The following is an 11,188-nucleotide window of genomic DNA, read 5'->3' as shown; positions in this document are numbered from 1 at the left end:
ATTTTTTTTTTTGGAAAATTTTTCATAAGTGCTGAGGATTGGCTTGAATTTCATGCATACGATTTTTAGTATTTAATTCTGGCGGTGTCCGAGCACCCCTGGCTTCGACACCACTCCGACGCACCAGTTCTTACTAATCGTTGTTGCAAAGTTCTGTACGTAAAACGTATATAGATTCAGACAGGTCTTGTTATAAGTTCAGGCCTGGGAAAATATGTATTTTTTTTAAGTAGTAATATGTATACACACGTTGTTCTTTCTTTTGAGGCAGAGATGCATGCAGGGGAAGGGGTGCGTGTATATGCATAAAGTAGAGCCAATTTCAGGGCCCTGAGCACGTTCCCTGTTAGCTAATGGCAGAAACAGGTTAAATCCAGACTCATTCAGACATTATAAACACACAAATAATGCATATTGCTTACCTCTACTCTCTCTTCTGTTGAGGGCAATTTGATAAAGTGACATGCCAATTCAGCCAGAACTCTTGACACTTGATTTATTGCTCGGCAGCATGATGGCTGACTCACATAAGAGAGATCTCCTAGCGTCAACTGGAAAGATCCGTCGCGTAGTACCGAAGAGCAATGCATAATTTTTCAGCTGGAGTCAAGCTGTTATTGATACTGTTCGATCGCAATTTCTCGGAGATGGCCGCAAGCATATTTTCCGCTGTGGTAAGAGAGATTCTGTATCGCTGCATAAAATCATCGTTACTTAAAACATCCATGTCGGATGACCGATCGGTGAAAACAATTCGTGGACGTCGTTCAATCCACTCCATTATTTCCAAAATTTCAATATCCATCAGATCCGCCATTATTTTCACGAGAAAAAAAAGGGGGAAACAGCGGAGATATTGCACAATGCACATGCGTTAAACCGTGGTTCATCTACTGATCCACCAAAACTGGTTTTTAAGCCATGGTTCAGGCGCGGAGAATACCGTTTTTGAAGTGAACCTCACTGTAACCTACGATCGTGGTTTAAACCGTGCCGGTGAATACGGCCTTTAGGGGGGGGAACCCCCCCCCCCCCCTCCTACTTTTTCTAATTTTTTGAGTGGGAACCCCTTGTATTCGTCAGGGAAAATTTAGAGGCAGGGAGAGTCAGGGAAATGATCGAGCAGATTTTGCTGGGAACCCTGTATTGAAAGTTATATTTTTATATTTATGATTACTTGAAGTTATTGCTATACCATAGTGACTAATTGTTCCAACTGCAGTTCATTATCTAAGTTCACATTTGAAGTATTTTGCATCGAACATGTAGTTTTTCTGTGACATGATAAAAGCTGACGGCATTAATATAAGCTGATAAAAAAACAGACAAAGTCAACAGGTCACTCATTATCATATGTTGGTGTAATGTCTCTTTTAGATCATGCCAATTTATAAAATGGCAGAAGCTGATTTTTAAATGACTATTGTTTTGCTAAATCTGACTGTATGTGTTATAATTTTTTTTATGAAAATTTTTTTTTCTTTGTAGGAAAATTGTCTCGAGGAATACCTTTCAAGAGATGTTTAAAAGATGTCAGAGAGACAGTGAAAAACTCTATTGAGAGGGGTACATCTCCTGGGTCGACAATATTTACTCAACATCTCTAGATTAACTAATTCAGATGATGCTAGAAGGCATGAAAATGATGCAATCAGCGTAGCATTGTTTGCATCTGAAATGACTGAGCTGAAAGAACATTCTCCTGTTCTGTTCTTTAAGTCCCAGGACACTGTGCATGAAGAATTGAACAAGGAAGATTTCATGATTGTCATCATGACTCCTAACCAAAAGGAAATGCTCTCTAAATTTGGACCTGACAAGGTCTGTATTGACTCGACGCATGGCACAAACATGCATGATTTTTGTTTGACCACTGTTGTAGTTGCAGATGAGTTTGGCTCTAGGTTTCCTGTGGCATTCTGTTTCTCAAACAGAATTTCTTCCATCCAAATGGAAGCTTTTTTCAAGTCCATGAAGTCCAGGATCCCTGACATAAAAACCAAAATATTTATGTCAGATGATGCACCTGCATATTACAGCAGTTGGAAAAAAGTGTTTGGTGAAGCAGAAAGACAACTTCTGTGTTCCTGGCATGTTGACAGGAACTGGAGGCAGGCGCTCTCTAGAGTGCATACCCAGGAAAAGAAAGCGGCTGTGTATAAGTATTTGCACACTATGTTGGAGACTGCAGATGTTCTTCAGTTTGAACAATTGCTACAAAATTTCCTCAGAGAATGTGCGGAAGATAGTGATGTGCAGGAGTTTGGAGTGTATTTCCAAAATAATTATGCCACTTCTCCCAAACTTTGGGCATATTGCTATTGCTTACATGCCGGCATTAATACAAATATGTATTTAGAAGTATTTTTCATAAGGTTCTAAAACACATTTATATGCATGGCAAAGTGAACAAAAGAGTAGACATTTGCATTTCTTACTTGTTGAGCTTTGTTCAAGACAAAAGTTTTGATAGATATAGAAATTTGATAAAAGGATGTTCATCGAAAAAAAGCTCCGCAATTCACAATAGGCATAGAGCAGGAGCAGAGTTAACAAATGTTGTGGAAAGGAAAACGGATAGCAAATGGGTGATAAAATCTTCTAAAAGTAACAAGATCAAATACAATGTATGTAAAATTGCTCTGGGGGCTGAGCACATTTGTGAACTGTGGTGTAGATTGTGTGCAGCAGCATGTATCCATGCATACACATGCAGTTCCCCTGATGCCCTCATTCTAAGTAATATGTGCGAACATATTCATTAGAGTGGAAAGAAATTTTTTTTTTTCAAACTTGGCATTGTAATAGAATTTAAAAGATGCCTTTATGTGAGGAAATGCCATTCCTAATTTTTTTTCCCAAAATTCAAACTTCTTGAGGTTCCTCATCGCCCCTGAAGTTTTACGCACGTGTGGAATTCTGTAACATGACACCGCGGAGCAGGCTTTCCTATTCCCCTAAACAGGTGATTCATTCAGTGACCTCGATGTTTTTCCCTTGTTTTCAGTATTCATTTGCAATCTTACCCCTTAACTGAGAGGGTGTATAGTAATCAAAATGACGACCAGAAGCTTTTATTGTTGTGACATTTTAGGAAATCCCAAAGAGTTGGATTCTCGGGTCTCGCCTACATATGGCGATGCTAAGCCGATGTTATTTGCCGACTGAATGCAATACGAAGGTATAACAATCAAGAAAAGATTCAGCTATTTCAGACATTCTTAAAATTATCGTACCAAAGATAAAAAATATTTGGAAAACTGCTTCAATTCCTACGGTTTTTCATCAACGGATATGCAAAATTTTCATTACCATTTCCATCTACCAGTACTGCAGCTGGTCTATCAATCGGTGCTGAAGCAAGTACTTCATTTGCTATTGAAGTTCTACCGTCATCCTCTCGAATGAGAACTAAATTACCAAATGTTGCTCTTGCTTGTGATAGAACTGGTGTGTCTGATCGATCAGCTGCAATTATTGCGAATGCTGTGCTGGAAGATGTTGGGTTATTGACGAAGGAGAAGCCAAATATGACAATAGACTGGATGAAAATAAGGCGTGAAAAAGCATCACAGAGAGTTCTTTTTGCAATATAAAATTCTCAGAACAAATTTGCAAGGAATATATTTTGATGGTCGAAAAGACAAAACCTTAGCTAATGTCAAAGAAGGTGATTCTTTCCATAGAAGAACCATATCTGAAGAACAAATAACCATATTGCAGGAACCCGGGTCAATTTATCTCGGTCACACAACTCCAAGAAGCAGTAGAGCAAGGGATATAAAATATCAATCCTAGACTTTTTGAAGTAAGATTTTGATACGAAAGAATTGATGGCGATCGGATGCAACGGGACTGTTACCCATACTGGTTATAAAAATGGTGTTATCAGATTAATAGAGAAAGAAATAGGCCATCCCTTGCAATGGATTATTTGTATTTTTCACTTCAATGAATTACCTCTAAGGCATCTTTTGAAGCATCTAGATGGATGTTCCATCAGTCCACGCAGGCTTCAAGGTGCTATCAGAAAAAGTTTGAAAAATTGTGAAAGATTACCTATTGTTAAATTTAAACCAATCTCTAATAACCTTCCGATAATGGGTAGTGACAACAGTGATTTAAGTGCAGATCAGAGATATCTTGTGGAAATAGAACGGGCAAAGAACTGGGAATCAAGAGAATTCTGAAAATTAGAAATGAAGGATTATCAGAAGCAGAAATCTGTACATTCCGTGTTCCGAAAATAAACTTTTTTGCTAAGCATTATTTGGAACTATGTGCATGGGATCAAAAAAGTGTGAGTGGCTGAACCACTTATTATAAAAAAATCAGGAAATGGACCCACAAAAATGATCTGAACGTGCTTTTCTATCTATACCGAATTTTCCGTGTCACACACAAGCAGTTGAATGGTGCGTACAACTCGTAACTGAAGCATCTCTGGCTGTATCAACAACTAAGAGTCGTGAAGGCTTCACTCAAGCCAGAATAAAATCAAGGAGTACTCTTCCATCGCTTGAAATAAAAAAAAAAAAGGAATAATTTCGCAAAAAAGTGAAATGTAATAACAGTGTGATAACAGAGGAAGCAATAGAGGCATTCTCCTTTTTTTTTTTGTTCTTATAATTTGGAAACAATGGTAATAGTTGTCTCCCCCCACCCCAAAAAAAGGAGTTTATTATATATATATATAAAATAAACCCTTATATATAATATGTTTAAAAAGATTTTTATAATGTTCACTTAGAAAAGTCTTTTTGCTCGACCTTTAGGGTCCGTGAGGAACCTCAAGATATTAAAATATTTTCCTAGATTTTGGTATAACGTCTTAGAATCTTGAAAGGCATCTTTTGGATACTAAGGCAACATCAATTTCCAAAAAAAGTGAAAAAACACCCTTTTTCGTTCCACCCTAATATTCATGCTGTGCATATGTCTTGCAAAACAAATGATGTCATCCAATGTAAAAAAGAGTGATATTATGGCTGACATCATTTCTAGTAATGGCTTCAACAATGTAGTTGCTAGTTGTTCTTCCGATGCCTCCGAGGACGAGCTGGTGAAAACTAAATTCCAACCTGCAATGTCTCTGCTAGAAAACCCACACAATTAGTCCAAGTGTAAGGAGAAAGCTCCATAAACAGATTGACAACATCATTAGTGTAATTAGCTCAGAGAAAGAAACTGATGTAAAAAATAATGAGCCCCCAAACAAAAAAAATCTGGTTACAAAATAGGTTCTACTGCACAAAGAAAAGGCCTATTCCGCAGTCACATAACACAATATCATAGCTGCCAAGTCTCCCGAATTTTTCGGGAATCTCCAGAATTTTAGTTTCATCGCTCGACCTCCCGAAAAGTTCTTAAATCTCCCTAATTTTTACACAAATCCCTAATTGTCCCTAAAAATTCCCTACTTCATTTAAAAAAATCCCTGTGTATGAAAACAATCCCTAAGTAATTTCTTGTGGGGCATGAAGCCTCTTTTTTTTCCCTTTCGAAATGACGTCACATGTCGTAAATGGAGAAATTCCCTTTTTAAGGAAGTTTTACAAACACACTGATGGTATCAAGAAAGTTGTTTATCTTATCGTGAAGGGAAATGGCTTAGCAGCCAATAGTCCTGGATAATAATTGAAGATTATAGTGACGCGCACATGGTCAAAATTTCTTTTGTTGAAGTTACATACGTGCGATATAACAAAGCATGAATACTGATAAGCAAAAACATATTTAATCAATTTTAAAGATACTTATTCCGATGAATTTCCTTTCATCAAACGTTCCAGAAGAGGGCTGACTTTTACTTTTTGTACAAGTTATGTTATGGACATAAACATTGCTCATGGAAAAACTGCCATCATCACTCGTGAAATGAAGAAAAAAAAACATCAAGCAAGTGTCACAAAAAGTCAGTGTTCTTCAAAAATTGACTGTGTTTTCCTTCATCTTCCGATGATTTTGGGGTCATTCGCGCAGAATGTTTGTTCACAGCGTTTCTGATTGAACACAATATTAATTTTTACATCATTGAAGTTTTGGCCTCCAATCTCGCTTGTTTTTTGCGTAGGAATTTTATTCCCAAGGGTTTAACTTCCATGTGTGTAAAATCCCTATTTTAATTTAACTTCAGTTTTTGAGTAGGGATTTTATTCCCTATGCTTTAACTTTTATGTTTGGAAAATCTCTATTTTATTTATTAGGGAGTGGTTTTAGCATAAAATACGGGTTTGCGCGAAAATCTTCAGAATTTTCATTTTCAAAAGTTGGCAGCTATGCAATATCCAAGCCAAGCTCATCGTACAAACTAGCCCTTGTGGAATATGTGGGTAATGGTTCTTCGGGCAATGACCATTCCTATAATTAATCTGAAGACTAAATAAATTTAAATGCAGTAGAGAGAAACTCTGTAATTAATCTATACTCCTTGGGATCTAGATGATTTAGGATTAGAGAACTTCCCAGACTGTGAATGAAGATTTATTTCTTGAATTTCCCTTTGATTCACATTCTTCTTGATAAGATTATCTGCCCTATATTCAAGTTGACCATAACCGAACTTGGCTCATTTAGAGTAGTTTCCAAATTTCTGACATTTTGAAGCCTTCAAGAATAAGGAACAGGAAATTGTATTCCCTGAGAAATCTGGAATTCCTGATATCACTTATTTACATGTTTATACCACTCTTTGTTTATACATACAACTTTTTCTCTGCCTCAATTACATCTTTTCTCAATTACTCTCATTACTTTTTAAAGCTAAAATATTTCATTCATGCATCACACAACTAATTACAAGACACGTAACCCAAATTTTGTGATAAATAATTTATATTATCATTATATCTTATATAATGATGTATCGGATCCATGAAAAAATATTATGTTCAGGCATACCTGGCTTTTTACACTGTAAATTGGTTCCTCAGAATAGTTGTGTATAGTGAATTAATTAAACATGGGGAAGATAGGTATAGGGTAAGTGTGCCGCAAACACTACAGCTCGACAAATACCCAGAATTTCAGAAAAGAATGTATGAAAAGTTTTATGCTTTCCTAATCTCAAGAAGAAGAAAAGTACAGAGAAAAAATAACCTCCCCAACTTATTTCTCCTCTTTTCTGCCGCCTACCAGTTTTTCTTAAAGTGTATGTTGTGGCTCCTTGGGACATCGCCAACCTTTGTTCATGTCCATAGAAACAAAAGAATTAAATTTTATTCTTCCTGGAAATTAGATGATATAAATAATTTAAATTTATAGCATAAGTTCTGAAATCAATGAATTCTTTGTTTTGCCAATAAAGTTTGAAAATCTCACACATTCAGGGGAAAAAAGTGCTTTTATGAACAAAATTTTTTTTTAATTAATAAAAACATGTTCCCAATTGGGAACATTGGCCATTATAAGGTTAATAAAGTCTTTATACTTGATGAAGTTCCGGTAACACACTAAAGTGCTGACATAAACTGTGTGACCACATAATATTTAATTGGCTCTTCTACATCTTGCATTTCTAGAAAGCTCATGAATTTTCAGAATGATTCATTAGTAAGGACTTCACTTCAAATTCCCTGCTTGTGTTAGTATAGAACAAGAGGGTGAGACTGTCTTGCATGGTCTTGTGACTGGGCATTACATTCTCTGCAGCAATTTAGTTCCTTTCTGCATCTTTTTCAGAAAAGCGCTGCCCCATCACAGTTGAATACTTGGTGCTGTTGGTAACCCACACTGTATTTTCATGGACTGTATGTTTGTTTTCAGTAGCTAACTAGTTCTCACCAGAGACATAGGATTGAGTCATATAAGTTCGCACCACTATGGAGTAACAATATTAACTTTTTAATTCCTTAAAAACAATCATTAAGATGGGCAAACGGAGGTTCCGTAAAGTATGTCGCGTCCCTCAAGAAGAGAACTCAAACTTGACTTATTGAAGAGCGTGCTGTAAGAGAGAGAAGAAAAAAGACCGACCCTCCCCGGAGAGGTCGATTCCCCCACTCTTTCCCAAAGCGCTTCCCTACGGCGAATCACAAATACATGGAGGCTTATACGCACTGGCTTTAACACACACTAACTATGAGCTTCTTTTTAACTTTGCAGAAAACTTTTCAGCTGCTGTAAGGCTAGTTTACTGCTAGTTTCTTTTCATTCATCCACACAAACAGCAACTTTTCTACATGCTGCAGCACTTGTGGGTATTGCTTTTTGATAATCTCACAAACCCTTTTGCTATATTAAACCCTCTTATTTCTTTTCTTTTTTAATATTGTGCATATCATGGATGTAGATTTCTTGTGCTGTCAGCGATTCCCACGTCTTGCTCATGCTTTTTAATGATTTCCTTCAGTTCCACGGTGATGGACTTTTCTTTGCAACCATTTTCCTCACGTAGGTAACTGTTGTGGCACAGGAACTAGCACAACAGACCAACTACACTTGATGCAGAATAAAGAAATGCTTTGATCACACATACACTTAGGTGCAATGTTACACCTAGTTTTGTATCAAAAACAGTCATACTTATACATGTCTTCATTTCGCTAGTAAATTGCACTGACTAGAGAAGAACATTAGCCACAATCCCTGTTGATCTGTTCCCAAATAACCTGTGTTCTAAGCAGTCTGGACACACAGTTTCCACACTGTGCAAGTAATTTAATCTTCAGATTTATTGGATCATTTTTGTCCCTCTCACACAATTGTAATTTTTTTACACGGTATCATTATACATTATGTTTCTTGCATCATAGTATCTTTTTTGACATCGTTATACATTATGTTTGTGGCATTTTGTTATACCTATACCTTATATTTCACATATTTTCTGGCATTGTGTTATATTATGCCTTATATTTTCTGGCATGTTATGTTATGCCTTATATTTTCTGGCATCATGTTATACATTATGTTTCTTGCATCGTGTTATACATTATATTTCTGGCATCATGTTATACATTACACATTTTCTGGCATCATGTTATACATTATATTTCTTGCATCATGTTATACATTATATTTCTTGCATCGTGTTATATAAATTATATTTCTTTCATTGTATTGTATGCAGTATATTTGTATTTTACCATTGTAGACCATATTTGTTGCATCACATAAGTTTTTGCTTTTGTGCGATACATTTTTTCCTCCACCTTGACCACTTGCAATTTTATTTGTGCAATAAGTTTGTGTCAATAAAATATATTTCACTGTTGCATTTAACTAGTGTTTTAGCTTACTTAACCTCCACCCATGTGATGGGGTATGTTTCTGGATCACCAGAAAGAAATGTTGAGATTTGAACAATTTGCGTCTAATGATTGCACTGAAAAACTAAAGTTTGTGCTGCATGATGAAACGTCAGGGTGATCAGGCTGAGAATATCTGAATGCATCAGGACCTGGGAATAATATCGCTATATAGACGAATATTGTTATATAGGATTTGCACCATAAGAGCATAAACCCATGAAATGTTGAACAGTTACTTACGAAAAACAACCAAATAACGCTTTGAAAAACCCCAGAAAATACATATTCACTGCCACTACATCTACAAAAAGATTGTGATAGATATAGGTTTAAGGTTGTGGAACCTTAAAAGCCGGGCTTGGCGTTTGCTGTCACTGAAGATACTGTTAATCGTCATTTGAGTTCTGATGAAATATGTCTCCTGCGTATTAGGGGAATACAAGTTGCCACCGGGAATCTGAATTCATTTCCCCATAAGATAAATAAGGTTGAACCAAATCACATGTATTTCATTGGACATGTCAAAGAAGTTTTTATCAATAGAAGCATGCATTTTACAAGCCACAATCATATAATATCCAATAAACCTAGTCGTATTAATAAATTGATTAATGAATTACACATAGGCATATTTAATTAGTATTCGTTTTGAAGATAAAATTAGTTTTTGATCATTTTCAATATGACCGGGAGTAATTAAAATCAAATAAATCATTGAAAAACCAGTTTAAAAGAAATATCAGAGTCTCGTCCTGTTGCCTTTGTGTTTGTTATTCCAGTGAACAAAAGTTAAATTACCATTAGGTGTTGAACCAGGTTCATATAACTGAAATGACGGAAATACTTGACAGGGAAATAGTTTTCATAGTTCTCATCCTACCCAAGGAGTTAAGGATTTTAATTATGATTTTAAAAAAGCTGACTTTCATTCCTTGTGTAATTTTTTTTTGTCACTTTGATTGGAATTTTTTACATTTGTGCACTAATGTCAATGACGCTGTTCACATGTTTTACTTCTACATTTTCACAATTTTTGATATGTGTGTACCATTAAGAAAGAAATTTACTCGAAAATATCCTCCCTGGTTCGATAGGAATATTATTTACAATATCAAATGTAAGGAGAAATTTCGTAAAAGGTATTTGATGATTAATACTATCTCTGACCTAGTAAAATACAAATGTTATAGAGCTAAGGTTAAACTCTATATAACACAAGCTCATAAAAAATATATTGATAATATTGAAGCAGCTCTCAGACTCAACCCAAAACAATTTTGGTCTTACTGTAACAATAAAAATAAGAATGCACCTAAGTATATGTATTTCGAAAACAATGTTTTATTAACAGACACCTTGATTGCTGATGGTTTCCCCAAGTTTTTTGTATCGAGTTTCACAACTTCTGAGAATGATCACAATCATCATTCTGCTTTAAACAACGACTTTCCTGTTTCTTCTGATGATGTCAATATTCCTTATATCTCTGTAAATGACATCAAATGTAGTATAAAAAGATTGAAGGGGAGTAGCTCCAGAAGTATTGATGGTATACCTCCATATTTTGTCAAGGCATGTGCTGAGCATTTGCTGTATCCACTTTTATTAATTTTTAATATGTCCGTTAAAAATGAGATCTTTCCGGATGAATGGAAGAAAACAAGAATCGTTCCAATTCTAAAAAAAGGTGATAGACATAAAATTGAAAATTATAGAGGTTTGGCCATTCTGTCACCTTTCGCTAAAATATTTGAGTCTATTTTATATGATAAAATCTATGCTCAAATTAAGACCTGTATCTCCCCAAATCAGCATGGTTTTGTTAGAAATAGATCTACGGTTACCAATCTTCTTTCCCTCAATACCCATATTGTTGAAGCCATAGCTAATAAAATCTAGCTCGATGTAATTTACACAAATTTCGCTAAAGCATTTGA

At 35.6% G+C, this 11,188-nt stretch overlaps 1 pseudogene; it reads left to right on the top strand.

Moving 5' to 3' along the window:
- The first annotated feature begins 1,019 nt into the window (after nt 1-1,019).
- On the top strand, nt 1,020-4,653 carry LOC149086302 (uncharacterized; annotated as a pseudogene).
- The last annotated feature ends 6,535 nt before the right edge of the window (nt 4,654-11,188 follow it).

Source organism: Pholcus phalangioides, unplaced genomic scaffold (genome assembly GCF_987345545.1).
Source record: "Pholcus phalangioides strain wild (caught in Gottingen) unplaced genomic scaffold, Ppha-v1.0 ptg000005l_1, whole genome shotgun sequence".
Taxonomy (NCBI): Eukaryota; Metazoa; Arthropoda; class Arachnida; order Araneae; family Pholcidae; genus Pholcus; species Pholcus phalangioides.
This window is presented reverse-complemented; position numbering and strand designations above follow the sequence as displayed.